Source organism: Bombina bombina, chromosome 1, assembly GCF_027579735.1.
Source record: "Bombina bombina isolate aBomBom1 chromosome 1, aBomBom1.pri, whole genome shotgun sequence".
Lineage (NCBI taxonomy): Eukaryota > Metazoa > Chordata > Amphibia > Anura > Bombinatoridae > Bombina > Bombina bombina.
Genome location: NC_069499.1, coordinates 1,067,629,346 through 1,067,657,145, shown reverse-complemented (window position 1 = coordinate 1,067,657,145; position 27,800 = coordinate 1,067,629,346). Strand labels below are relative to the sequence as shown.

General features: G+C 40.1%; 1 pseudogene; it reads left to right on the top strand.

The window, feature by feature from the left end:
• The first annotated feature begins 8,757 nt into the window (after window positions 1-8,757).
• Window positions 8,758-15,212, top strand: LOC128641113 (zinc finger BED domain-containing protein 5-like; annotated as a pseudogene).
• Window positions 15,213-27,800: the final 12,588 nt, after the last annotated feature.

The window sequence follows — 27,800 nt, the reverse complement described above, 5'->3', positions numbered from 1 at the left end:
CCAATGGACACTGTGAGAACAAACCAGACTCTAGAAAGCTATCTTCGGGATTATGTTTAAACTTTTCAAGACACTAGGGCAATTAATCTACCTTTTTTGCAGCTTTTGGGGATAACCTACATGTTTTTTCTGTCAGTGTTCCAACGTAAGGTGTGCCAGCCGCAGACAGCCGTGTCCTACGGTTACAACATCATTGGCGTCAAATTCGCGAGCAACTTCTGAGCAGTACAAAAGACTCACAGACCGTCATAGACAAGATCCTCCTATGTTTTGCACTGGTGAACAGGTGTGGTTATCAACTAAACATCTATGTCTTAAACAACCATCTCCTAAACCCGGCCCTTGATATATTGGGCCTGTCCAAGAAATACTATGGTGTCTTCCAGTAACTTATCAATTAGTGTTACAAGCATCTCTGAAAATACACACAGTTTTTCACATTTCCTTATTAAAACCCTACACTCGGAATTTCCTGACCTACTTAAACACCTGTTTCGGTCCAGGTAGATGACCATACCAAGTATGAAATTACAGAAATTTTGGATTCAAAACGTAAAGGTCATGGACTTTTACCTGGTTCACTGGAAGGGTTATACAATTATTGATTGGTCTTGGGTGCCTGCTAAGGACATTCATGCCAAGGATCTCATATCTGCTTTTCACCGCAGGTACACATCCAAGCCTGCAGGGGACCTTTGAGAGGGGGCTCTGTTTGTTTACGGTGCCTAGTTACCCATTCCTTGGAAACCATTTTGTCATCTTTTGGCACTGTATTGCATAATTTTTATGGGATGCCGCATCATTTTTGGTGCCGTGTTTTGCTGCGTAATGAAATCTAACCTTATGACAAGTAGTATTACACTTTAGTCCTGTTGGCTTGCTCACAAAAGGGTTTGCACTCTCATCTCCCTTTTTTAAATATATTTTCGATAATGTATTAATCTCTGTTCTAATCATGCTTTCTCCATTGTTTTATGGTGAGAGTTAAGTGCTTAATGCAGTAAAGCAGGTGGTAGTTCAGGGGGATGGCCTGGTAACACAGAGTTAATGAATGCTGGTGCAGGTAGTTATTAATGGAAGTGCAGATGTCCAAAAAGTCTGCTGTGCATGCCATTTGCCATGTGAGAGGAAAAAAATAAATTTGTTACACTCCTACTGCAATTTCTTAGTCATTCACAGCTCTGTGTATACATACTATATTTAAATATATACAGTATATATATATATATATATACATATATATATTTATACCGGGCTCAATTGGCGAGTAAAAATTTAAATGTGGCAAGTAGTGAAAGATAGTGGGGGATATTTATCAAGCCATCAATCGCAAATACGCTGGAATTCCGCAGCATAATTGTTGCAAGCTTGATCCAACCTAGTTATCAAAGCCTACAGACTGGCAAAAGTTGAAATATGTGACGTAACATACGATCCGCCGGTCTCAATCCGACACAGATCGATGCTTACGTCATTACAGATGTTCCAAATACACATTCGGCTCTATTTGACACTTTTTCAAAGTTATCAAATAGTTAACAGGTACGCTCGCGGCTATTCCGGCACAGCGTACCTGGTTTTCAATCCGCCACCCTGGAGGCCGCGGATGACATAGGAATCAATGCGAGTCTGAAAGCAGCGAAAGCTTATGTTCGATGCTGCCCGATATCCCATTGATTTCTATGGTTGAAAACAAGTAACGTTAACACCTAACACCCTAACATAAGCCCCGAGTCTAAACACCCCTAATATGACGCCCCTACATCGCCGCAACCTAAATAAAATTTACTAACCCCTATTCCGCCAGCCCCCAACATCACCATAAACTAAATTAAGCTATAAACCCCTAAACCTAACAAGTCGCTAACTTTAAATTAAAATTACCACATCCCTATCTTAAAATAAATTTAAATTTACCTGTAGAATTAAAATAAACTATTTTTAAACTATTAATTAACCTACCCTAACTATTATACTACACTTAAATTAAACTAATTAAATTAACTAAATTACATATTAAAAAATCCTAACCCTACTCAAATTATTTAAATCTACTATTTAACCTTATTAAAAATTACTAAATTACAAAAAAAATAAACGCTAAGTTACAAAAAATAAAAAACATTAAATTACGGAAAAACCCCCCACATTATCAAAAATAAAAAAGAATTACACCTAATCTAATAGCCCTATCAAAATAAAAAAGCCCCCCCAAAATAAAAAAACCCTAGCCTACAAACCCTTAAATAAACCTAACACTAACCCCATGACTATCCTTTTACAGTTATTGAAGTCCCGCTTGAAGGATCCATCCAGCCGGCAAGAAGTCTTCATCCGGGCGGCCTCTTCCATCTTCATCCAGCCGGCGAAGTCTTCATCCAGATGGCATCTTCTATCTTCATCCATCCGGCGCAGAGCAGGTCTATCCTGAAGACATCCGGCGAGGAGCTCCTCTTCAATACGGTCGCCGTGGTAAACTGGAACTTGAATGCAAGTGACGTCATCCAAGATGGCGTCCCTTGCATTCCTATTGGCTGAAAGATTTCAATCAGCTAATAGGATTAGAGCTGCTAAAATCCTATTGACTGTTGGAACAGCCAATAGGATGAGAGCTGCACAAATCCTTTTGGCTGACTGGAAGAGCCAATAGGATTTTAGCGGCTCTAATTATTATTTTTAGAGTAGGGTTTGGGCAGTAAAAGAGCTAAATGCCCTTTTAAAGGCAATGCCCATACAAATGCCCTTTTCAGGGCAATGGGGAGCTCAGGTTATTTTAGATAGGGTTTTTATTTGGGGGGGTTGGTTGTGGCGGTGGTGGGTTTTACTGTTGGGGGGTGTTTTTTTACAGGTAAAAGAGCTGATTTATTTGGGGCAATGGCCCACAAAAGGCCCTTTTAAGGGCCATTTGTATTTTATTGTAGAATCCTTTCAGCCAATCGGAATTCGAGGGACGCCATCTTGGATGACGTCACTTAAAGGAACCTTCATTCGTCGGGTAGTCGTCGGGGAAGGAAGATGTTCCGCGCCGGAGTTCTTGAATATGGAGCCGCTCCTCGTCGGATGGATGAAGATAGAAGATGCTGCTTGGATGAAGATGTCTGCCGGTCCGGATGTCCTCTTCTGCCCGGATAGGATGAAGACTTCTGCCGGTCTGGATGTCCTCTTCTGTCCCATCGGATGAAGACTTTGGCCCCGGTTGGGTGAAGACGACTCAAGGTAGGGAGATCTTCAGGGGGGTAGTGTTAGGTTTATTTAAGGGGGGTTTGGGTTAGAGTAGGGGTATGTGGGTGGTGGGTTTTAATGTTGGGGGGTGGTATTGTGTGTTTGTTTACAGGCAAAAGAGCTGATTACTTTGGGGCATGTCCCGCAAAAAGCCCTTTTAAGGGCTGGTAATAGAGCTGTTAACTTTTTAATTTAGATTAGGGTAGGGAATTTTTTTTATTTTGGGGGGCTTTGTTATTTTATTAGGGGGCTTAGAGTAGGTGTAATTAGCTTAAAATTCTTGTAATCTTTTTTTATTTTTTGTAATTTAGTTTAGTTTATTTAATTGTAGGTAATTGTAGGTACTTGTAGTTAATTTATTTAATTTATTTATTGATAGTGTAGTGTTAGGTTTAATTGTAACTAAGGTTAGGATTTATTTTACAGGTAATTTTGTAATTATTTTAACTAGGTAGCTATTAAATAGTTAATAACTATTTAATAGCTATTGTACCTAGTTAAAATAAATACAAAGTTGCCTGTAAAATAAATATAAATCCTAAAATAGCTACAATATAATTATTTGTTATATTGTAGCTATATTAGGGTTTATTTTACAGGTAAGTATTTAGCTTTAAATAGGAATACTTTAGTTAATAAGATTTAACCCCTTAAGGACCAGCGACGTACCCTGTATGTCACTGGCCTTTTTTGGGGACTTGATTGTTTTATAGCACGGTCTTGCCACCAGCGTTGATACTGCTCTATTCCACAAAGCCTGCTGGAGGGAGGGCATTAATAGCGTGTTCTTGCTAGACTTGTGCTATTATGTCCGGAAAAAACCCTTAACGACCAGTGACATACAGGGTACATTGTGGTCATTAAGGGATTAATTTATTTTGTTAGATTAAAATTATATTTAATTTAGGGAGGTGTTAGGGTTAGGGTTAGACTTAGCTTTAGGGGTTACTACATTTATTAGAGTAGCGGCAAGGTCCGGTCGGCAGATTAGGGGTTAATAAGTGTAGGTAAGGTAGCGGCGATGTTGGAGGGGTTAATAAATATAATATAGGTGTCGGCAATGTTAGGGGCAGCAGATTAGGGGTTCAAAGGGATAATGTAGGTTGCGGCGGTGTCCGGAGCGGAAGATTAGGAATTAATTGTGTAATGCAGGTGTCAGCGATAGCGGGGGTGGCAGATTAGGGGTTAATAAGTGTAAGGTTAGGGGTGTTTAGACTCGGGGGTTCATGTTAGGTTTTTTTTTCAACCCAAACTGCCCTATTGTTTCCTATGGGGGAATCGTGCACGAGCACGTTTTGCCAGCTTACCGCTACCGTAAGCAATGCTGGTATTGAGGGTTGAAGTGGCGGTACATTAGGCTCAACGCACCCTTTTTGGAGCCTAACGCAGCCCTTCAGACAACTCTAAATACCAGAGTTGTCTTAAGGGTGCGTTGGGAAAAAATGCGGCGTTAGCTACGCGGGTCTTTACCGACAAAACTCTAATGCCTAGATTTAGAGTTAAGGGGTCCTAACGCTGGTTTTGGCCGCCCGCTGGTATTTAGAGTCAGTCAGGAAAGGGTCTAACGCTCACTTTCCAGCCGCGACTTTTCCATACCGCAGATCCCCTTACGCCAATTGCGTATCCTATCTTTTCAATGGGATCTTCCTAACGCCGGTATTTAGAGTCTTGGCAAAAGTGAGCGTTAGAACTCTAACAACAAAACTCCAGCTGCAAAAAAAAGTCAGGAGTTAAGAGCTTTATGGGCTAACGCCGGTTCATAAAGCTCTTAACTACTGTGCTCTAAAGTACACTAACACCCATAAACTACCTATGCACCCCTAAACCGAGGTCCCCCCCACATCGCCGCCACTCTAATAATTTTTTTAACCCCTAATCTGCCCCCCCAACGTCGCCGAAACCTACCTACACTTATTAACCCCTAATCTGCCGACCGGACCTCGCCACTACTCTAATAAATGTATTAACCCCTAAAGCTAAGTCTAACCCTAACCCTAACACCCCCCTAAGTTAAATATAATTTAAATCTAACGAAATAAATTATTTCTTATTAAATAAATTAATCCTATTTAAAGCTAAATACTTACCTGTAAAATAAACCCTAATATAGCTACAATATAACTAATAATTACATTGTAGCTATTTTAGGATTTATATTTATTTTACAGGCAACTTTGTATTTATTTTAACTAGGTACAATAGCTATTAAATAGTTATTTACTATTTAAAAGCTACCTAGTTAAAATAATTACAAATTACCTCTCTCTCTCTCACTCTCCCCCCTTTCTTTTGCTCTCTCCCCCTCTCTTTTGCTGTCTCTCTCCCTCTCTTTTTCTCTCTCTATCCCCCCTCTTTTGCTCTCTCTCTCTCTCCCCCCTCACTTTTGCTCTCTCTCTCACCCTCCTCTTTTTTTGTTCTCTCTATCCCCCCTCTTTTGCTCTCTCTATCCGCCCTCTTTTGCTCTCTCTCCCCTTTCTTTTGCGCTCTCTCTCCCCCTCTTTTGCTCTCTATACCCTCTCTTTGCTCTCTCTCTCCACTCTCTTTTGCTCTCTATCCCCTCTCTTTTGTTCTCTCTTTCCCCCCTCTCTTTTGCTCTCTCTCCCCCTGTCTTTTCCTCCCTCTCTTTTGCGCTCTCTCTTCCCCTCTCTTTTGTGCTCTCCCCCCTCTTTTTTGCTCTCTCTCCCTCTCTTTTGCTCTCTCTCCCCCTCTCTTTTGCACTCTCTCCCCCTCTCTTTTGCACTCTCTCCCCCTCTCTTTTGCTCTCTCTCCCCCTCTCTTTTGCTGTCTCTCTCCCTCTCTTTTGCTCTCTCTCCCTCCTTTCTTTTGCTCTCTCCCCTCTCTTTTGCTGCCTCTCTCCCTCTATTTTTCTCTCTATCCCCCCTCTTTTGCACTCTCTATCCCTCCTCTTTTGCTCTGTCTTCCCCCTCTCTTTTGCTCTCTCTCTCTCCCCTCTCTCTTTTGCTCTCTCTATCCCCCCTCTTTTGCTCTCTCTCCCCTTCTCTTTTGCTGTCTCTCACCCCCTCTCTTTTGCTCTTTCTCTCCCACTCTCTTTTGCTCTCTCTCTCTCCCTCCTCTATTATGCTCTCTCTCTCCCCTCTCTTTTTTGCTCTCTCTCTCCCCCCTCCTCTCTTATGCTCTCTTTATCCCCCCTCTTTTTCTCTCTCTCTCCCCCCCCTCTCTTTTGCTCTCTCTCTCACCCTCCTCTTTTTTGTTCTCTCTATCCCCCTCTTTTGCTCTCTCTCCCCTTTCTTTTGCTCTCTTTCCCCCTCTCTTTTGCTGTCTCTCTCCCCCTCTCCTTTGCTCTTTCTCTCCTCCTCTCTTTTGCTCTCTCTCTCGCCCCCTCTTATGCTCTCTCTCTCCCCCTCTCTTTTGCTCTCTCTCTCCCCTCTCTTTTGCTCTCTCCCCCTCCCCCCTCTTTTGCTCTCTCTCCCCTCTCTTTGCTCTCTCTCTCTCCCCCTCTCTTTTGCACACTCTCTCTCTCCCCTCTTTTGTGCTCTCCCTCCTCTCTTTTGCTCTCTCTCCCCTCTCTTTTGCTCTCTCTCTACCCTTTCTCCCCCTCTCTTTTGCTGTCTCCCTCCCTCTCTTTTGCTCTCTCTATCTCCCCTCTCTTTTGCCCTCTCTCCCCTCTCTTTTGCTCTCTCTCTCCACTCTCTTTTGCTCTCTATCCCCTCTCTTTTGTTCTCTCTTTCCCCCCTCTCTTTTGCTCTCTCTCCCCTTCTCTTTTCCTCCCTCTCTTTTGCGCTCTCTCTTCCCCTCTCTTTTGTGCTCTCCCCCCTCTTTTTTGCTCTCTCTCTCCCTCTCTTTTGCTCTCTCTCCCCCTCTCTTTTGCACTCTCCCCCCCCTCTCTTTTGCACTCTCTCCCCCTCTCTTTTGCTCTCTCTCCCCCTCTCTTTTGCTGTCTCTCTCCCTCTCTTTTGCTCTCTCTCCCTCCTTTCTTTTGCTCTCCCCCCTCTCTTTTGCTGCCTCTCTCCCTCTATTTTTCTCTCTATCCCCCCTCTTTTGCACTCTCTATCCCTCCTCTTTTGCTCTGTCTTCCCCCTCTCTTTTGCTCTCTCTCTCTCCCCTCTCTCTTTTGCTCTCTCTATCCCCCCTCTTTTGCTCTCTCTCCCCTTCTCTTTTGCTGTCTCTCACCCCCTCTCTTTTGCTCTTTCTCTCCCACTCTCTTTTGCTCTCTCTCTCTCCCTCCTCTATTATGCTCTCTCTCTCCCCTCTCTTTTTTGCTCTCTCTCTCCCCCCTCCTCTCTTATGCTCTCTTTATCCCCCCTCTTTTGCTCTCTTTCTCCCTTTTCTTTTGCTCTCTTTCCCCCTCTCTTTTGCTGTCTCTCATCCCCTCTCTTTTGCTCTTTCTCTCCTCCTCTCTTTTGCTCTCTCTCTCTGTCTCTCTCTCCCCTCTTTTGCGCTCTCCCCCCTCTCTTTTGCTCTCCCCTCTCTTTTGCTCTCTCCCCTTTATCCCCCCTCTCTTTTGCTGTCTCTCTCCCTCTCTTTTGCTCCCTCTATCTCCCCTCTTTTGCTCTCTCTCTCTCTCTCTCTCTCTCTCTCTCTCTCTCTCTCTCTCTCTCTCTCTCTCCCTTTTCTTTTGCTCTCCCTACCCCCTCTCTTTTGCTGTCTCTCTCCCTCTCTTTTACTCTCTCTATCCCCTTTTTTTTCTCTCTATATCCCCCCTCTTTTGCTTTCTATCCCCCCTCTTTTGCGCTCTCTCACGTTGTCCGCACGGCCCCTTCCGGCCCCGCCCACGTCACGTCATGCCCGGCCCCGACCAGCCCCGTCCACGTCACGCTTGGTCACGCCCCCTCACACCTGGTTGTCCCCAGATGCCTACCAGATCAGTGTGTTGAAGGCCAGGTGTGTGTCTCTACTGCGCATCACAGCTTCGGACAAACACACTTTATATGATAGGATATATATATATATATAAAATTTGCATGTAGGGGTTACCATGAGCTTCTGCTCAATTAATTGAACATTTATTCACGCCAGGTGATCACTGTATTAACCATAGTGATCACTAATAAAGGGGCCTTTTTTAAAGAGGGGCTTCTGGGCTTTAAAGTAAGAGGACATGACAGTCTCCAGGCCTTTTTCATAGCTTGTTAGAATGCAGGGGTTCTCAACCCGTGGGTTGTGACCCTATCGGGGGTCAAATGACGATTTGCCAGGGGTCGCCTAAAACCATCACAAATTTGTTTTTTTGTCATTTAGTAGTTTCTTACTATAATTGTCATATGTTGGCAGACAATTTAATCATACCTCAAACTTCAATTCACGTAACTTTCCTATTTTTAACTGTTTACATTTACAATACATTACGCCGTAATAATGTAATGTATTGTAAACAGTTAAAAAATGGGAAATTTATTACGACACCATTTGATGATTATGGTATATCGAACCGCCCGCCTTATGTAACATTCACCATTGCAGGGACTTAAAAAGTAAATTTTTAAAGCATAAACATCAAGATCAGAAATTATTAAAGCATTAACTTTATGCTTTATGGCTGCCATAAATAAATGTTTTATTAGTGAGCCAATGATAATGGATCATAGAGAGAAGACGGTTAAGAAAAGAAAATATAGTGAATATTTTTTAAAGTATGGTTTTACTTCAATAGTTGCAGTAGGAATTGAGAAATCGCAATGTGTTATGTGTTATATGAAGCCCAACAAACTGAAACGTAATTTTGATAGCAAGCATCCAAGTTTCGCTGGCAAGGATACCCAGTATTTTAATAACAAGCCTGATGGTGTCAAGAAAAGCAGACTTGATACTGGCGGCAAGTACAACCAACAAAACCTAGCAGCCGTTGAAGCTTCATATTTGGTGGCTCTCAGAATTGCCAAAGCTAGGAAACCTCACACCATTGCAGAGGAACTGCTGTTGCCAGCAGTCAAAGACATTGTTCGAGTTATGATTCAAGCTGAATTTGTTACAAATTAATTGCAATTTCCTTATCTAACGACACTGTCAACAGAAGAATAGATGATAGCAATAGTGTAGCAATAGTGTAACATCATCTGTTCACATCTCTTAAGTGAACATTAGACATGTGCGTTTCGTTTCGTTCCGAATTTAAATTTGGACGAATTTGTCAAATTCGGAGATTCGGATCAATTCAAATTTCCGAATTACCGTAACACCGAATCTAACGAATAAATCCGAATTAGTTCGGATTTATTTGTAACATTTGGATGGCCATGGACTAATTACAATTACACTAGTATTGTACTGTATATTAGGTTATATCACTCTGCTATGGGTTACACCTAATATTACAGTACATAATACTAGTCTAATACACAGCACATCCCACCTAACACATACCGAACTTTCGAATTTACGAATCAAATCCGAACCAAATACATCCGAATACATCCGAATTTATTCAAATCCGAATGAATCTGAACGAATCCGAAACAAATGCATTTGAACGTATCCAAATTCGAATCGATCCGAAAACGAAATTCGAAAACATCCGAATCGATCCGAAACGAACCAAAACAAATTTTTGCACCACGCATAAGTCTAGTGAACATTTATAAGTGAGACACAAAGAATTATACAAGAATTATACTCAATACTCACCACACTGCTGTTTACTAAATAACAAACTGCCTATTGAAATCTGCTAAGGAATGCTGAGTTAACTGACTCTCTCTTCTGCTTTCAGGTATGTGAATTGATCCCTGCATTTAAATCCTGCCAATTTCCCTGTTTTTTGTGTCATTTGTACTACAAGTCTCTCTTTGGTATGTGAATTGATCCAAGCATTCAAATCCTGCCAATTTCCCTGTTTTTTGTGTCATTTGTACTACAAGTCTCTCTTTGGTATGTGAATTGATCCCTGCATTCAAATCCTGCCAATTTTCCGTTTTTTTGTGTCAACTGTATTGCAAGCCTCTATTTTTGCATTTGTCTGTAAAATTAATTATGTATTTACCCTGCTGATATCTTGCCTTTATCTATGTGATGTTCAAACCTTGCAAATACTTGTTTTAATTCCTAAATTTATAATTTCACTATTGGTTTAACCACAGCCTCCCCCAAATTCTATTGTCTGTTATTTTTAACTTATCTCACCCTGAATCAATTTCCCCCAATTGGCTTTTTGACTGTCTTTGATCAGGTCATTACCTAATTTATTGCATTCAGCTGAATGCTCTAGCCTATAAATTTAACACTGCTATGGGGAAAGCAATGCAGGGGCTAGCAATGTAGGTTAGATAGCAAGATTGTAAGATCATCTGTTCACATCTCTTAAGTGAACATTTATAAGTGAGGCACAACAAATTATACAAGGATTGGACAAGGATTGGACAAGGATTGGACAAGGATTGGACAAGGGATAAGGCAAGTTCTGTTTTTTATACTGAGTTTATTTACTACTATTTTGTAAAAAATGCACAATATCTTAATATCCATTTTTGCCACCTTTTGTCTGTTTAACAAACTACTTTACTCAGTTACTCCTTACACCTCACCACCTGCATTGCTCATTAGCCCATCTCTCTTAACCTTACCTTACTTTTGTATTCATGAACTTCACACATTCCTAAAGACTCTCTCTACCCCCTGCAACTCATCACAAAAACAGTGTCACTACTGCAAATCCGCATCTCATCTCATGTCACTCTTCCTCTTGCTCATACTAGCTGCCTGCGACATCTCCCCTAATCCTGGTCCCCCACAACTTCCCTGCCCTGCACACCCATGTGTGCCCTTCAATAGACTTCAAAAACAAAACTCTGGAAACCTTAATCTTATTCCTCTTGCATCTAAAACCAGCACCCCCTTCACTTGTGCACTATGGAACTCTCGCTCTGTTTGCAACAAACTCACTTCTATCCATGACCTCTTTATCTCCCACTCTATCAATCTTCTGGCTCTCCCAGAAACCTGGCTCTCTCCTTCACACAGTGCTTCCACTGCTGCACTGTCACATGGGGGTCTCCACTTCAGCCACACTCCTAGGTCTGACAATAGACAAGGAGGTGGTGTTGGTATTTCACTTTTCTCTTGTTGCACCTTTCAACAAATACTTCCCTTCTCTTCCCTCATATTTTCTTCATTCGAAACACACATGATTTGCTTATTCTCTCCCCTCTCTATACGCGTTGCAGTCATATACTGCCGCCCTGGTTCCGCAACTCTAGTTCACTTTTCCGCCTGGCTACCTTACTTCCTTTCCTCGGATACCCCTGATCTCATTCTCTGTGACTTCAACCTCCCTGTTGATAATCCCTCTGCCTCCTCTGCAAAACAACTTCTACAACTCACTTCCTCTTTCGGCCTGTCACAATGGACTGACTCTCACACTCACAAAGATGGTCACTGCCTTGATCTGATTTTCACTTATCGATGCACTATTTCAAACTTCACAAACTCACCTTTTCCTCTTTCTAACCACCACCTCCTCACTTGTACCATCACCTCCCTCCCTACAACTCTCCCTCCTTCTACCCCTCACACTAAACTTCACAGAAGAATCAAGTCATTAGATCAGCAACAGCTCGCTAGCTCTCTCGAACCTCTTCTCTCTCCCATACCCTCCTTTTCCTGTCCTGATGAATCCATCTGCCACTATAACTCCACCCTTACATCGGCCCTTGATAACCTGGCCCCACCTACCATAGCTCCGAAAACATACACTCATCCTCAGCCCTGGCATAATCCTCTGACACAGTACCTACGCAGAAGTTCTCATACTGCTGAGTGACACTGGAGGAAATCTCGGAGTTCTTCTGACTTTCTTCACTATAAGTTCATCTTGAACTCTTACTCTGCTGCCCTTAATCTATATAAGCAACATTACTTCTCTACTCTTATCTCTACTCTTTCTTCAAACCCAAAATGTCTGTTCTCAACATTCAATACTCTTCTCCGCCCACCCCCACCTCCCACCACAACTTTTCTCTTAGCCGAAAATGTTGCCAGCTACTTCAACAACAAAATTGACTCCATCAGAAATTAAATCAGCTCGCAACATACTACCAGTCTCACATCTCCTCAAAAGCTCACAATCATCCAAAACCCCCATAAATTTTACAGAGAATGAAGTTTCTGCCCTTATACTATCCTCTCACCTCACTACCTGTCCCCTCGACCCCATCCCCTCACAACTACTCCCCTCCCTCTCTTCTACCCTTACCCCTATAATCACACACATCTTCAACCTCTCCCTCAGCACAGGTATAGTTCCCACATATTTTAAATATGCATTAGTCACACCTATTCTCTGGATCCAACCTCCCCATCCAACTACTGCCCTATTTCCCTACTTCCTCTTGCCTCAAAGCTTCTTGGAAAGCTAGTATATGCACGTCTATCCCATTTCCTTACATTAAACTCCCTCCTTGATCCACTGTAATCTGGATTTAGCCCCTTCACTCAACAGAGACAGCAATTGTTAAGGTTACCAATGACCTACTTACAGCAAAATCAAAAGGCCACTTCTCTCTATTTATCCTCCTTGATCTGTCTGCAGCCTTTGATACTGTCGACCACCTTCTTTTGCTTCATACCCTCCAATCCTTCGGCATCTGTGACACAGCTCTCACTTGGTTCTCTTCCTATCTGTCTAACCGTACCTTTAGTGTAGCCTTCTCTGGGGTATCCTCTACCCCGTTACCACTTTCTGTTGGGGTACCGCAAGGCTCTGTCCTTGGTCCCCTTTTCTTCTCAATCTACACGACCTTAATAGGTTCCTTAATAAAGTCCCACGGGTTTCATTATCATTTGTATGCCGACGATACCCAAATCTACCTCTCTGCACCAGAAATACCTCAAGCTAAATCTCTCCAAAACTGAGATCCTTATTTCCCCCTCTTCTTCCAAAATCTCCACCCCCCCATGTCTCTATAACTGTTGACAACTCCATCATTACCCCAACCTCACATGCCCAATGTCTTGGGGTCACACTTGACTCGGCTTCCACCTTAAAAACATCGCTAAAATTAGACATTTCCTTACACAAGACACAACAAAGATTTTAATTCACTCTCTCATCCTTTCCCGCCTTGACTACTGCAACTCTATCCTCTCTGGTCTCCCTAGCTGCCGCCTAGCTCCTTTACAATCCATAATGAATGCCTCTGCCAGGCTCATCTTCCTTGCACGCCGCTCTTCATCTGCCACACTTCTCTGCCAATCCCTTCACTGGCTTCCTCTTGCCTCCAGGATTAAACACAAAATTCTCACTCTGACACACAAAGCCCTCAATTGCACTGCTCCCCCCTACATCTCAGACCTTGTCTCCAGATACTCTCCCTCCCATCCTCTTCGCTCCGCTCATGATCTCCTACTCTCCTCCTCTCTTGTTACCTCCTCACATTCCCGTCTACAAGATTTCTCTAGACTAGCTCCCATCTTATGGAACTCTCTGCCACGCTCCATAAGAATCTCCCCTAGTTTAAAAGCTTCAAGTGCTCCCTGAAGACTCTACTATTCAAGGACGCTTACAACCTACACTAACCTTCCTATCTCCACTGCTATCCCCTAAAACCCCATAGTATATAAGCCTATGAGCCCAGCTGTTTGTAGTTCACCTTCATAAGAGCCGACTACAACAGTGCAACTCTCGGCAGGACCCTCTCTCCCCATTTGATCCCTGTAATCGTTTTTTTATATACCACCCATGTTCATAGCGCTGTGGAACCTGTTGGCGCTCTACAAATACCTGATAATAATAATAATAATAATATGAATAATGACATGTCTGCTGAAATTATTCCACAGGTAATCCAGGAAATTAAATCTGCTCCACTTGGAATATTTAGCATCCAGCTGGATGAAGCTACAGATTTCTCAATTACTGGTTTACATGAGGTACATTAATGATGGCTTCTTTAAGGATAAGTTTCTTTTTTGCAAACCTCTTGAAATGACAACTACTGTGCGTGGAAAAGCATGAGATCTCTTGGGAAAAGGTTTGTGGTGTTAGCACAGATGGTGCTCTAGCTATGCTCGGATGTCAGTCTGGATTTTAACGTTTGGTATTGAATGAGTCACCAAAAGCCATCAGAACTCACTGTATGATTCATCGACAAATGTTAGCAGCAAAGACGCTGCCACAAGAGTTACAAGACGTAATGAAAAGCGTTGTAAGTGCCGTACATTTTGTTAAAGCAAGTGCTTTAAACAGTCAACTGTTTTCTAAAAATTGTAATGAATTGGATGCATCCAATAATGTTCTGTTATTTCACACTGATGTGAGATGGTTATCAAGAGGAAAAGTTATAAAACGTGTTTTTGATCTTCGTGATGAATTAAAAACGTTTTTTTTAATCAGAAAGCAAAGCCGCAGTTCGAAGCAATTTTTAGTAATGAAAATAAACTGCAGAAAATAGCTTACTTGGTTGACATCTTTGCAATCTTGAACAAGTTAAATTTATCACTTTAAGGACCAAATGCAACATGCCTCAATTTGTCTGAAAAGATCCGATCATTCCAAATGAAACTTCAACTTTGGCAAAAAAAATTGGATGAAAATAGAATTTACATGTTGCCCAACTTATCTGTTTTCTTTGAGGAAAATGCCATTACTTGACAAAAGGATCACAATAATAATTTCTGTCAAAGAACACTTGCAAATGCTTGCTGACGAAATTTCATCATACTTTCTAAACTTACCTGACACCCCGTTTGCACTTGCTAGAAGTCCATTCACATTCAAAGTTGAAGATGTTCCTGAGAAAGCACAAGAGGAGTTTATTGAACTCATTACCAGCGATGAAGCAAAAAATGATTTCCCTTCAATGACAGTTAATGAGTTTTGGATCAAGTGTTTGCAGTCATATCCTGTTCTGTCTGAGATTGTGTTGCGCCTTCTTCCAACAACATATCTTTGTGAAACAGGCTTTTCAAGCTTGTTGGTTATCAAGTCTAAATACAGAAGTAGACTTGATGCAGGTGATGATCTTCATTGTGCTCTTGCAAAGACTGCCCCGAGAATTTCTGATCTGGTGAGAAAGTAGCAACCCCAGCCTTCGCACTGACGCTTACGTATGTTTTTTTGATTAGTGGTGTCTAATTAACACTGTTATGTTACCGTTGTTACGCTTTGTTTTAATATTTTAAAAAGTTTTTAAAAAGTTTATAAACGGAAGTCGTGTATTGTATTTGATATTGATTCGATATTGTTAGGGGTCGCCACAAATTTCGAAATTTTATCAAAGGGTCGCGGCACTAGAATGGTTGAGAACCGCTGTTATAATGTGATATATAGTGCTTTAACATTTGCATTTTTTTTAAATTTGTTGTACTTTACACCCCCAAGACACACAGAGGCTTGGCTAGGACAGTTATCTTAGAACCCTTGGATATATTCCATCTGGACCTGGAGCTTTATTTACCTTGATATTATCCTTTTTTTAAATGATGTCATCTAGAGATTATTCAGCTATTGGTATGGGCTTGTAAATTCTCATTCATTTCAATGTCTGTCCCATTGGTTCCTCTCTTGTGTATACTGAAGAAAAGAACTGGTTAAGTACCTCAGCCTTTCCCTGGTCACTATTAATCATGACACCTGTCTCACATTTTAATGTACCTATATTTTCCTTCTTAAATGTTTTGCCATTTATATACTTAAAAAACATTTTCGGGTTTGTCCTAGAATCCTTTTGCAATAACGTTTTCATGTTAAATTTTGTCTAATTTGATTGCTCTTTAGCTTGCTTTGTTACACTACTTATACATTTGGAATGATGAATACTATTTTCTTTGTATTGTATTTCTTTGACTTTTATAATGATATGTTCTGAACATAAAAAATTCAGCAAAAAAGAAATAACCTTAAGGGGCCGAATTCAGCATTGCACCAGCAGCTTACAAGAACTGCTGGTGCAACACCGCCCCCTGCAGACTCACGGCCAATGGGCCGCCAGCAGGGAGGTGTCAATCAACCCGATCATACTCAATCGGGTTGAATTGTGGTGATTCCTGTCCGCCTGCTCAGAGCAGGCGGACAGGGTTATGGAGCAGCGGTCTTTAGACCGCTGCTTCATAACTGCTGTTTCTGGCGAGTCTGAAGACTCACCAGAAACATGGGCCCACAAGCCTCCTAGTCTCAACTTCAAGTTAAGAACTGTTTAAAACAGGATAGCAGATAAAATGGTTATAATGCAATAAAGTTCCTTCGTATGGCGAATATTATAGATCAATATAGAAAGCTGCCTGTAATATGAGAGGAAGCGATTTATTACGTAGTCCGGGTTCTTATTACCCTATTCCTTCTCTGTCAGATATGGATATAAAAGAGTAGAAAAGTTTGAACATGAACAGTACCGTACTTAATATTTCTGTAGTGGATAAAGGACTCTTTACAATGTTCTATGTATATGGTAAGATCTACTGTTTTCTTGTGTTGTGATCTGATGAACTCACTTATAGGGTTTTGTGAAGGCATTTTTGAGATTAAAGTGTCCTGTGCAGAGTATGGGTCCATGTCGAAGGAGCAGGCAGCTGTCAGCCATAATATAAGGCCTCTGTCAGTCTTATGTGTCTGTAGTATAGGGGCTGGATTCAGAAGCACTTGCTCCTGTTGTCAGATGCCTGAATCTAAGAATGAGGGCTTTCCTCTGTATCCCATTTTCATCTCGTGGGACATCCCCTATGAATATTCAACTTTAGCAACTTCCTGTATCAGAGTTCTCAGTGCCGCGGCTACTGTATATATTGAAAAATCTTCTTTAATTATGAGAGGCATGTGGCTATTTGAAATTGTCTAGAAAGCCTGTGGTAACCTGCACTCCTTTTCGGTCAGGAGTTTATCTAAGGTCGGTGCAGTGGTTGTGTATTGTAGGTAATGCCAAAATGTCCCTTATTACATTCATATTTTGGAAGTTATAACTCCAACCGCTCCAAAGAAAGATAATTTGTAGGGAACTGAACCAAGTGATGCTGTTTTGTATATAAATAGCTGTCCGAATCTGGCTGCGCTAAAACTACCCTGGGGAAGGGCTTGTGCTGAGGTTGAAGTAGGCCGCCGTCTTAGGCCTCAGCCATCTGGTTCATGGTGCATGGGTCATATAGACACTAAGCTGTCAAATATTTTTATAGATTTGTTCTCCGTGCAGTTGTGCATCAAAATATGATAGTTGTAAACTGAAATATTTTGAGATGAATATAGTAATCAATGGATTACATGGTATCTCCAACACAGCTCATGTAGTTGTGCCCATCTTGGGTCGCTACCCGGACATACCCTCTATCCTCTGTGTTTTTATTTGAGAATAATTTGCTCCATTCATTTCCTTAAATCATTGAATGTTGCTTACTTAAAATTAAACATTTTGGTTGAATCCTTGTAATACTGCTTTTGGAAGTTTATTTCAAATGTGGCCATGTTATGATCACTGTTATGTATCAATATTATTTCTGTATTATTTGATAGCACTAAATAAAGTATATCTTTATTTCTAGTTGGCTCCTCTATTAATTGTGACATGACATTAACATATTTAAAAATATATCCCCCTAATAGGTATTTTTAGTTTCATTATTTCATAGTAGTTAAATTATGTACCAACAAACTTATTTTGTACATTTAAAGGGATACAAAACCCAAAAATTGTATTTTGTGATTCAGACAGAGGATACAATTGTAATAAAAGTTTTTGTTCTCATAGTATTCGTTGTTGAAGAGATACTTAGGTAGGTGTCTGTATCACTACATGGCAGGAACATTCTTGCAAAACTGCTGCCATATAGTGATCCATACATGTGCACATCCCTGAGAAAATGTGATAATAGAAATAAATGAGAAAGTTGCTTAGAATTGCAGCTCTATGTGAATCAGGAAAGATACAATTTGGGTTTCATGTCCGTTTAATAGTGCAAATCATGTATTTTGGTTGGAGAAATACTAAATCATTTTTTTTATATCAATCAACTATTTTTTTCAGAAATGGTAAGATAAAAGAAGATTGAGGTAGTGGACATTAATTTGAATGTTAGCTGCTTTCAAATTCAGTTTAAAGAAATTCGTTTTTATTGTTGGAAAGTTATTATTTTTGTGTGACTTATTTTATTAAGCTGTTTCTGAAATGAAATAAAAAACAAAAGCTTTTGTCGGTTTCATTTTTATAAATCTATTTTTAATGCAGAACATGGCTAAAGATGATAACATACTTGAATTCCACTGATGACACCGTTATTAATGACTTCCAAAACATATTCTTCCCATTTCACAGCAATTGGCAAATTTAACTCATGCCTTTGTTAGCGCTGGTTGATGCTGCTAACAACAGCCCATCAAACTGTCTCTTTGACTAATTTCCTTGGTAGAACAATCTATTTCATCAGGTAATGGATAGTGATTCCCTATTTAAGAATTAAAGTTATTGAAGCAGAAAGAAATTCATAAAGTGTTTCCAGCATGTAGCGGAAATGCTTGTCTCTGCTGTTTACGTGAGGAGATGAGCCTGCAAGTCAGTAGCTGAGCTTAAGTCAAAACTCCTGATTCTAGTCCAGTGTTCATGGTGTAATTAATCATTCAGACTGGATGTCAGCCATGGTCCACTTCTAAGCTGTCTGATAATCTAAATACAAGGATAATGATGAGCTCTTACAAAGGCATGGAACTCATTTTATATAATAAATTTGAGTGCACATTATTAAAGCAATCTTTTTTTATTATTGCATGAGCAAGTGACTTCTTAAAGGGACATGACGATATGGAGCACTTTGACAATGCAATATAAAATGCTTATTAGTGGAGCACAATCGATAATACAGGGTGTGCTATCCATATTGCAACCTTGCATTATAAATAGTGTACAATTTGGAATGGTAATATTTTTTTTTACTTGCCCGACATTATAATTTCAATGGATTGTTAATGGTGCAATATCAAAGCTCATATTACAAGTGGTGAGTTATGTCTTGTATTAGAGTGCAACATATAATAGCACTGAAAAAGCTATTGTGATTTGAGATCTGAAACAAAGTGTTAAGGCTAGTCTATATGCATAGCAAAACAATATATGCATATGAATATTGTTGGATGGAGAAGGGCGCAAATGTACGTGTGTGTATTTGTATGTGTGTAGATATATGTGTGTATTTATGTGTGCACATCAAGAAGAAAGAGTACTGGATGCTCCGATAAAATAAACAAATTTATTGATTAATACTTCTTTAAAATAACAAAATCATGGAGAAACAGAAAGACACGTTTGTAGGCGCAGCACCAGGGCTTACGCGTTTCGGCTGTGAAGCCTTAATCATAGCATACAGGTGCTGTGCCTGACAGGTGATCTTAACACCTTAGGTTGATTCTCATTGGTTAAAGGAAAATTTAAAAGAAAAAGAAAAACAACCCGCCCGCTTGGAAGTGTCAAGAACTGAATATAGTATGTGTGAAGCAAATACAACATCACAACTGGTATATATACAATAAGCAATGAATGGTGCAAAAGTCCAAATATATGCAAAAGTCTATACAATTATTGATTAGAACATAGACTCGGATAAGATGGTTAGAGGACAAAACACTGAATGTATGTCAAATAGGGGACAAAAATATTAGACAATGGTACTGAAGATGCAGGGAGATGATGTATTATACACATCCACTTAATGATAATGTGAAATAAAGTTCAAATACCCAATAAATATGCTAAAGTAACTGACAATGGAAAAATAATAATCATCAAAAGAATCAGGACTGCTAGTGCGAACATGCACAAAATGTACATGATGATATAAGGTATAGTGTAAAATGTGTATATTAACGCAACTATAGAATACAAATAAATAAAGTTCAAAAAATTAACTAAATGTGAACTAGAGGTATCATCTGTATCTAGCCTAATAAGATATGATGAAAAAGGAAGAAAAAAGGGATAAAATATAAAAATATATAAAAAAGAAGAATGACAAGCAAAAAAGGGCTATCTTAAAGTAGGCATTACACCTAGGGGAGATAACAAAGAACTGGAGTTATTCCCAGTAATTTATTAAATCATACCTAGAGTTAAGTCCTTTGGGTATTCTGGTGTCGAGTTTAAACATCCAGAAAGCCTCTCGTTTGGCCAATATTTTACTGAGGTTACCACCTCTGCTAGGCAGGACAACTTTTTCAATGATGCACCATTTCAATGATGTAAGGTTATTGCCATGTTTACCATAAAAATGGAGTACCAATGGAGTTGTGGCTTTTCCTATGTTGAAAGATGACAAGTGTTCCCTAAATCTGGAGTTCATATCTCTAGAGGTGAGTCCTACATACTGCAGATGGCATTCTGTACAAGAAATGAGGTATATGACATTGCTAGCTGTGCAGTTGAGACAGGTTTTGATGTCAAATGTTTGGCCAGTAATATAAGACGTAAAATTATTGGTGACCTGGACAAAGTCACAAGGTTTGCAACGTCTGCTGCCGCATTTGAACATCCCAACGTGTCTCAACCAAGAGCTTTGATTAGTCTCAATTTTTTTGAGTTCTGTAGGTGCTAGGATACCCCCTAGTGTGTTACTTTTTCTATAGGAACATTTTAGCCCCTTCTCAACTGTAGTCACTAATTTGTCATCAGCAGCCAGTAAGGCAAAATGTTTTTTGACTATACTGCATACTTTGTTGTACTCTGTGCTGAACTGTGTAACGAAGTACACTCCTTGGGACGATTTTGACCTGTCACTCTTAGGTTTATCTTGTAAGAGTGTCTTCCTATCTATATGTTCAAGGGACTTTTTGGCCCTTGTAACATCGTGTGAAGGATACCCTCTTTCCCGAAGTCTTGCTGACAGAGAATCAGCTTCTTTGTCATAGGTAACTCTGTCAGAACAGTTTCTCTTTAATCTGGTAAATTGTCCTTTGGCAACAGCGAATCTCATTTGTATGGGATGGCTGCTGTTGCCATGCAACAGGGTATTCCCAGATATGGGTTTACGATACACGCTCATGGAGACACCACCATCTTGAGCACCTGTGAGAGTGAGATCCAAAAAATTAATGTGCGTGTTATGTACCTCATAAGTGAATTTTAGATTCAAATCGTTTGAATTCAGAAATTCCAAGAAAAGTGGCACATCTGACTGTCTGCCTGACCATACCAAGAGGAGGTCATCGATATATCTCCTGTAAAATTTGATATTTTGTTTGAAGGGATTCCCATCTCCAAAGATGTGGCACAGCTCCCACCAACCCAGGTAAAGGTTGGCGTACGAGGGAGCAAACTTGGCTCCCATGGCTGTGCCACATCTCTGGAGATAGAAATCCCCCTCAAACCTGAAAAAATTGTGTGTGAGAAGGAACTCAATTACAATGATAATAAAATTTTGGAACTCTTGGGATAGGTCACTGTAATTTTGGAGGAAGGAGGAAATTGCTTGCAGGCCTTGTGTATGAGGTATAGATGAATACAGGGCTACTGCATCTATGGTTAACCATGCATATTCATCCTTCCATTGAAACGTCTCCAAAATATTAATTATATGTTTTGTGTCGCGAACATATGATACTAAAGATAGTACCATAGGTTGTAAAATCGAGTCTACCCACTGTGAGAGGTGCTCCAAAAGGGAGTCAATCCCACTCACAATGGGTCTGCCTTGTACTTGTGTAATACTTTTGTGCACTTTTGGAAAATGATGGAAACAGGGGATCCTTGGAAATTGTACATCAAGATACTTAGCAGTCTTATCATCCAGGAAACCCTGTTCCCTACCATCATCCAAAATGTGTTTCAATTGTGATTTGAAGATGTTGGTAGGATCCCTGTGAAGTTTTTCATAATCGTCTGTGTTGTGAAGCTGACGTTTGGCCTCAGCAATATAATCACTCCTATTCATTACGACTACTGCCCCGCCTTTGTCGGCGGGGCGTATGACTATCTGATTATTGCCCCTAAGTTCAGCTAGGGCATTTTTCTGTTTAAGTGTAAGGTTTTGTCTAACTTTCTTGGTTTCTTTGTGAAGCTTAATTAAATCCATCTCGACTCTCTGTTGGTAAGTTTCTAAGATTTGGCCTCTACTCATGATAGGATAGAAACTAGATTTCTCCATAAGTGTGGTACCTCTGTTGGTGAGATCTGTCTCTGTGCTAGACTCAGTTGCTAGGGTTTGAAGGGCAACTACGTCACACATTTCTGCAAAATCACTGATGTTATTAGTCATGGGTGGTGTAGATGTGGCTCGTTCAGCTGACGCAGTGTGTGTACTGAAAAAATGTTTTTTCAGGGTCAAGTTTCTTATAAGGCGATTTACATCTATAAGTGTTTGAAAAAGATTGAAACTGCTCGTAGGTGAAAAGCCTAAGCCTAAAGTTAAAACAGAATGCTGTTGTGGTGTTAAATTCACAGATGAAAGGTTAATGACATTTGTAATCATTTGTATTTGCTCAGTGGTTTGTTCCCCCTCCGAGGATATCTGGCTTGACCAACTTTGGTCGATCCTCCATTGTGTGTTTGATCTGGGGCCTGTGGAAAAACCTGTTCCAGATCATTGGAGGCTAGACTGGTGTTTGGTATAACTAAAGTGGGGGGAACGTTAGGCATATTTGTTGTAGTATAACGATTATTGGTATGTTCTTGTGAGTATTGCTCTTTATGTCTCACTATGGGTGCATTGTCAAGGGCTGGTGTGTATGTCTGTTTGTTTTTGAGTATGCCTGTAGGAATAGATGGCATGTTTTGAGCAATGGGGATGTCGCTAGTTGTAGGAGGGGCAGCAGAAGACGTAGCGAGTTTATTACCCTCATCTGAGGAGCCGTCATTATCGCTACTTGAGAAAGAAACATTTCTGGAATTGGATCTATGTCTTCTACGTCCTCTGTTGCCCCTCCGTGTACCTGAGGGAAATTGATTGCGTCTGTATTCTCCCCTTTGCTTGCGATTCCAAATATATACAGAGTCACTCTGATAATCAGAGCGATCTCTTAGGAATTTGGAATGCTTGTTTTCCATTATTAGGCTTTTGCCTCTTGCTACCATGCCCCTAAGAATAGAATCAAATTTAACAAATTGAGGGTCTGAAATACGTTTGTCCATTTCGACTTGTAAGTCCATGATCTCTTTTTTGATAGTGTCCAGTTGTTTGGATTTATAACTTCTTAGCATCAACATCAGTCGGGAAGAGCATTCAGAAAGGACCTCATTCCAATTTTTTACGAATTCTTTGTCGCTGGTATCCACATCAAAGGAAGGAAATTTATAGACTCTCAGTCCTCTGGGTATCATGCCTTCTTGCATATATTTGTCGAAGGCCCATACGTCCCATTGTACTTTACACTCTTTTAGGAGTAAGGACTCCATTAATTCAAAAAGAGAACTGAGTGAGAGGACCTCCTTGCTGTCTGAAAAAATCTGTTCGTAATCAGACTGATGATTACTCCTGGCTGTTGCAGGCATTAATGAGAAGAAGTCTCTGTTTGTATTTGCTTGACTGGTATTAGACAGTTGGTTCTCCATGTTAATAAAGTGATAGAGATCTCAAACAGTCCCAAGTGTGAGAACACTACACCTGCTGTATCCTAAAGGTACCTCCAGTAGTACCTGAGAGAACACGATATATGCAAGAAAAGATAACAGACAGGTAGGTCACACTAGCTAAGTATATATAGCAATGTTCGTTGCACAATGTAACTGCCCTAGAACCCCAATACGGCAAATGGATAAAGTCACTAATAAACACACTCTCAAGTAAGCAGGTATCAGCGTTGATAAATGTATAGATATCGTGGGAGACAAAGGGAACGCTGGCGTATCATGTGCCAGACTCACCTCAAACTAGTGGTTCCTCGGCTCACAAAGACGAAAGACTGTCGGCTGACTCGTGCTGAGCAGTGTGTAGTGAGGTCGCTGTGCAGTTAAAAGCTGACTCCGAATTCGTGCAGACCTCCAAGGGGTAGCAACATCCAAATCGGCATTCACCTCTATATCCACCTCCGTGTGAGTATATGGGAGGGATAGGAAATCCGATGGTGTCCAGCACAGCAGGTAAATCCGCAGGTAAATCTGCAGCAGCGGCAACTTTGAGGAAGGGGGGCAGGGCAGTTGCAAAGGGGGACTGGAGAAACTCAGATTCGGCAGCAAACCAGTGGGTCTGGAGCAATGAACATCAAGAAGAAAGAGTACTGGATGCTCCGATAAAATAAACAAATTTATTGATTAATACTTCTTTAAAATAACAAAATCATGGAGAAACAGAAAGACACGTTTGCAGGCGCAGCACCAGGGCTTACGCGTTTCGGCTGTGAAGCCTTAATCATAGCATACAGGTGCTGTGCCTGACAGGTGATCTTAACACCTTAGGTTGATTCTCATTGGTTAAAGGAAAATTTAAAAGAAAAAGAAAAACAACCCGCCCGCTTGGAAGTGTCAAGAACTGAATATAGTATGTGTGAAGCAAATACAACATCACAACTGGTATATATACAATAAGCAATGAATGGTGCAAAAGTCCAAATATATGCAAAAGTCTATACAATTATTGATTAGAACATAGACTCGGATAAGATGGTTAGAGGACAAAACACTGAATGTATGTCAAATAGGGGACAAAAATATTAGACAAAGGTACTGAAGATGCAGGGAGATGATGTATTATACACATCCACTTAATGATAATGTGAAATAAAGTTCAAATACCCAATAAATATGCTAAAGTAACTGACAATGGAAAAATAATAATCATCAAAAGAATCAGGACTGCTAGTGCGAACATGCACAAAATGTACATGATGATATAAGGTATAGTGTAAAATGTGTATATTAACGCAACTATAGAATACAAATAAATAAAGTTAAAAAAATTAACTAAATGTGAACTAGAGGTATCATCTGTATCTAGCCTAATAAGATATGATGAAAAAGGAAGAAAAAAGGGATAAAATATAAAAATATATAAAAAAGAAGAATGACAAGCAAAAAAGGGCTATCTTAAAGTAGGCATTACACCTAGGGGAGATAACAAAGAACTGGAGTTATTCCCAGTAATTTATTAAATCATACCTAGAGTTAAGTCCTTTGGGTATTCTGGTGTCGAGTTTAAACATCCAGAAAGCCTCTCGTTTGGCCAATATTTTACTGAGGTTACCACCTCTGCTAGGCAGGACAACTTTTTCAATGATGCACCATTTCAATGATGTAAGGTTATTGCCATGTTTACCATAAAAATGGAGTACCAATGGAGTTGTGGCTTTTCCTATGTTGAAAGATGACAAGTGTTTCCTAAATCTGGAGTTCATATCTCTAGAGGTGAGTCCTACATACTGCAGATGGCATTCTGTACAAGAAATGAGGTATATGACATTGCTAGCTGTGCAGTTGAGACAGGTTTTGATGTCAAATGTTTGGCCAGTAATATAAGACGTAAAATTATTGGTGACCTGGACAAAGTCACAAGGTTTGCAACGTCTGCTGCCGCATTTGAACATCCCAACGTGTCTCAACCAAGAGCTTTGATTAGTCTCAATTTTTTTGAGTTCTGTAGGTGCTAGGATACCCCCTAGTGTGTTACTTTTTCTATAGGAACATTTTAGCCCCTTCTCAACTGTAGTCACTAATTTGTCATCAGCAGCCAGTAAGGCAAAATGTTTTTTGACTATACTGCATACTTTGTTGTACTCTGTGCTGAACTGTGTAACGAAGTACACTCCTTGGGACGATTTTGACCTGTCACTCTTAGGTTTATCTTGTAAGAGTGTCTTCCTATCTATATGTTCAAGGGACTTTTTGGCCCTTGTAACATCGTGTGAAGGATACCCTCTTTCCCGAAGTCTTGCTGACAGAGAATCAGCTTCTTTGTCATAGGTAACTCTGTCAGAACAGTTTCTCTTTAATCTGGTAAATTGTCCTTTGGCAACAGCGAATCTCATTTGTATGGGATGGCTGCTGTTGCCATGCAACAGGGTATTCCCAGATATGGGTTTACGATACACGCTCATGGAGACACCACCATCTTGAGCACCTGTGAGAGTGAGATCCAAAACATTAATGTGCGTGTTATGTACCTCATAAGTGAATTTTAGATTCAAATCGTTTGAATTCAGAAATTCCAAGAAAAGTGGCACATCTGACTGTCTGCCTGACCATACCAAGAGGAGGTCATCGATATACCTCCTGTAAAATTTGATATTTTGTTTGAAGGGATTCCCATCTCCAAAGATGTGGCACAGCTCCCACCAACCCAGGTAAAGGTTGGCGTACGAGGGAGCAAACTTGGCTCCCATGGCTGTGCCACATCTCTGGAGATAGAAATCCCCCTCAAACCTGAAAAAATTGTGTGTGAGAAGGAACACACATACACTTACATACATACACTTACATACATACACACTTATATCTACACACATACAAATACACACACATACATATACACCTTTTGAGCCCTTCCCAGTCAAACACCTTGTAATATACCATTTTCATTTATATCACTGTTAAAACATTTATTGCAATAAAAAACTATATATATATTTTAATAGAAAAGCATAGTTTAAATGTTAGTAAAGAACTCCTCTATTTGACCTTCAACTTAGCGCACCTTCGGGTTAGTCCCCCTTAGATTTAGGTAACCTTCGGCTTAGACCTTAAGTGACAGCTTAAATTAGTTTTTTAGCGCCCCTTTAGAAGGCTATAATGTGAGCGATTTAGCACACCCCTGCTATCCGTCTTTGAGATGTTAATGCACCCAAGGCTTTCGCTCGGGTACTAATATTTGACTGTGAACTTATGAGAGTAAAAATTAAAGTGATGTGGATTTCACTTTAGCAACATTAGTGCCCAATAGCCCTAACATTTTTGTGCTCCACCTGTGATCTAGGCCTATGTGTAATAAAACAAAGTTGCAGTATACTTACATTATTTATTTTGCACCATGTTCCTGATATGTAATTCTGAAAACTGCAGAATAAACTAGCCTAGTCCTGCTTCATATCTGCCCATAAGTGGCCTCAGCAGAGGTGATAAGATACTGCTAAACAATGCAAGTTTTGCCAATATAATGACGTTTGCTAACATTGCAATGCTGATGTATTATAATAAAGGTTAGGCTTAGGGTTTCCCCATAACTGTTGCTGGCTACATTCTCTTGTCTCTATCAATATTTTGGCAGATGAGATTTTAGGCAAGAACCAAATGAAGAGGCCTCCATTCAATTACACTTTAAATATATATAGAATTAACCCCAATTAAAAACAGGTTGCTTTTTTAAATGAAATGCCATTATCTCATCGGCTAATACTTAGTCATCTTAAAGCTACATACACAGATACAAGCACATAGATGCAAAAATAACTGACAAATTCTATTACCACAATCAATTTAGATATAGATACATAATTGCATATTTTTACCATATTTCTAGCATATTATAAATGTAATAATAATAACATTATGATGATACATATTGTTGTAGTCGTCAATCCTAATGTATTCTTTCTAGTCATAGCAATTTGAACCTATTAGGCTTTGAAACCTTATTAGTGAGGTCAAAAAATAATAGTATGGTGTCTATTATAACCTCTCAGTGTATGCAGCTATATATGTTAATCTGAATAATGTTAATGTCATTATAGGCCAGAGTGATTATCTCTCTGATTGAACTCCAAAATCAATGAGAGGCCAAGGCTACTGACTATGAAA